This window comes from Balaenoptera acutorostrata, chromosome 10 (genome assembly GCF_949987535.1).
Source record: "Balaenoptera acutorostrata chromosome 10, mBalAcu1.1, whole genome shotgun sequence".
NCBI lineage: Eukaryota > Metazoa > Chordata > Mammalia > Artiodactyla > Balaenopteridae > Balaenoptera > Balaenoptera acutorostrata.
The window spans coordinates 43,552,564-43,555,712 of record NC_080073.1 but is presented as its reverse complement, the minus strand read 5'-3'; the positions used below and the strand labels follow the sequence as shown (position 1 = coordinate 43,555,712).

General features: G+C 40.4%; 1 pseudogene; it reads right to left on the bottom strand.

Moving 5' to 3' along the window:
• Window positions 1-677: 677 nt before the first annotated feature.
• Window positions 678-1,122, bottom strand: LOC103011008 (single-stranded DNA-binding protein, mitochondrial-like; annotated as a pseudogene).
• Window positions 1,123-3,149: the final 2,027 nt, after the last annotated feature.

The following is a 3,149-nucleotide window of genomic DNA, read 5'->3' as shown; positions in this document are numbered from 1 at the left end:
TTGTTGTTTCCTGGATTTTTTTTGTTTCTTGTTCCTTTTTTCCTCTTCTGCTGCCTTTCTTTGTGAATTAGTGATATCCTGTAGTGATATTCCCTTCCCTTTGTATTTTCTGAATCTAGTACAGGTTTTTGCTTTGTGGTTCCATGAGGCTCACGGAAAACATCTTATAGATATAACACTCTATTTTATGTTGATAACAATTTAACTTCCATCACATACAAAAAAAAAATCTACTCTTTTACTCCCCTCCATGAATTTTTGTGTATGGTGTTACAATTTAGCTCTTTGTATATTGTTTATATGTTAAAGTTATTATAGCTGCAGTTATTTTAATAATCTCATCCTTTAACCTTTATATACTAAAGTTAACTGGTTAACACACCACCATATCACACTATTAAGGTATTCTTACCTTAACTATATACTAACATTTACAAGTCTATTGTGTAGTCTCATATGTTTTCATGGTACTATTTAGTGTCCTTTTATTTTAGCTTGAGGAACTCTTTTAGAATTTGTTCTAAGGCAGATCTAGTGATGATGAACTCTCTCAGCTTTTGTGTTTTTTGTTTTTTTTTTTACACAAAAGAGTATTTTAATTCTTGTCCTTAAAAACTATAAAGACTATCATGATTTGGAAATGAGACCAAACAATGGCCAAAGAAGAATCGTACATTCTATGCCTTCTCTTTCTTTTGTTCACTCAGAAATATAATGTTTCAGCTATAATTGTTGTTGCTTGTTGTCTCACATTATTTTTATCCATATATTCACCATAGTCTACTTTCCCTTCCACGTAAATTCAAGACCCCTTTTTCATATACTGATATGCCACATCTCCGAGGCCTGGTCAGAATACTGAAATTCTGTGCCACATTGTCTTTTGACTAATATCACCCATTTGGTATGCTTCATTTTCCCCTGATCGCCACATCTCATTTGCGGCTAGAGAAAATATCGTGACTGGGTTTTTCCTTCTTCCTGTCTCATGACAGGGTCCTAACCTACTCAACCAAGTAGCTGCACATGATTCAGAGATCTTTTGAGAACCAAACTGCTAACTATTTCAGACTCATGTCTTACAAACTGATGAAATACCTGTACTACAGGTCTTTCAAACATGGCTTCTGTTTTCTTTTCTTACAATATAATCTTTAGTCTTTTCCTGACACTCTGGCCAGCTTTTGTTTTTTGAAAAGAGTTTTTAATCTCTTCATTCAAGAAGGACAATTATGATGAATACGATATTCTTGATTGGCAAGGTTTTTTGTTTTTTTTTTGTTTTGGGGGAGTTTTTTGAGCAATTTTAATATATCATCCCACACTCTCCTGACCTGTGAGGTTGCTGCTCAGAAATCAACTTTTAATCTTATGAGGTTCTAGGGACTTCCCTGGTGGCGCATTGGCTAAGACTCCATGCTCCCAGTGCAGGAGGCCCGGTTTCCATCCATGATCAGGGAACTAGATCCCAAATGCATGCTGCAACTAAGAGTTTGCATGCCACAACTAAGGAGCCCATGTGCCACAACTTAGGAGCCCTCCTGCCACAACTAAGACCCAGTGCAACCAAATGAACAAATAAATATTTTTTCAAAATAATAATCTTATGAGGTTCTCTTGTAAGTTATAAGCTTCTCTACTCTTGCTGCTTTTAAGATTCTCTGTTTTTGATAGTTGGTCGTTTGCATGGCTTGGCAATGGTAAAGAGTACCACAACGACCATTGGGGTACAAGTGATTGTTTCCAATGATGGTATTCTCTGGTTATACAAACTGGACTAGGGTTTCCATATCTCGTGGTAGCTCCAGTTTTTAGTTTAGTAAGGAACTTGCCTACTGATCTCCATACTGGCTGTTAGCAAATTACATTCCCACCAACAGCATAGTAGGGTCCCCTTTATTGCCTGCCCTCTTGAGCACTTAACTCTTTTTAGGTTTTTGATGACTGCAGGGAGGGAACACCTCGTCTACGTTTCTTTGCATTCTCTAATCATGATAGACCCTGAATATCTTTTCATTTGATGTGCTGTTTTTTAAAAGGCGTGTGAGTACCACTGAGCTCTTGAAACATTTCTGCCTGGGAGTCGGGCCTGTTTTGAATTCATTTCACATTACCTAACCCAGAAAATTTCTTGCGGGCAGGGGTCATTTGCAGCCCCGCAGGCCTTGTGGATGTTAACTGCCCTTGAGCAGAGTTTTTCAAGTTTTTGTTACAGGAAAGCACCACAATGCGGCAGCACTTCTTCATGTCCTCTGTGTTAACGTAGGCAAACAGAGCCTTAGAGGGAGTCTTGCTGTTGGGTTTGAAATTGGAGTGAAACGGGGCTGAACACACACCACAGGGCTTGTGTGTGTTTACCTCTTCCCCCTTACCCTGCACAGCCAGACCCCAGGCAAATCCCAAGCTTTGCAAATGTGTTATGCGGAGGGTGCTCTGGTTTGTAGGTGAGGCAATTCTAAGGAAGGAGGCTAGAGGTGGGAACCCCACCAGCAGGAGCTGTGGAGATCCGGTGTCTTTTCACAGCTCTTCCCTCCCAGCGGGTCTCCATCATTTGGGTACACTAGGCTTTGCTTACCTGTAAGAGGGCCGTCTTGGATCGAGAGATTGTGGTACCATGCAGAGGAGAATGGGCAGTAGAGGTACGAGGGGCCGCTGATCTGGTGGCACGTCCTCTTCCCTGTCTCCCTCAGCAACAGCGTACTCCAGCCTTGGACCCAGGCCTGCTGAGGCTCTAGGGTTGTGACATCAGCCCACGTCATAGAGGCCTGAAGGGAAAAAGAGTAGCCATTTCTTGCCTTTTTCTTGTTTTATAATTTAATATTGATTTTCTATTTCAGCATAGTTTATATACAATGTTGTGTCTGTTTGAATTCTACAGCAACGTGATGCAGTTATAAATGTAGCTGTACCTGTAGTATTTCGGATTCTTTTCCCTGTTAGGTTACTGAAGAATATTGAGTAGTGTTCCCTGTGCTATCAGATGTGTCGTTGTTGATGAACACTTTTTGATACATTAGTGTGTATCTGTTAATCCCAACCTCCGACTTCATCCTTCCCCGATCCCCAATTTCCCCATCTGGGAACTCTACACTTCTTTTTTCGGTTTCTGAACCTGTGTTTCCTTTGTATACTATATCCTCTGTGTCCAT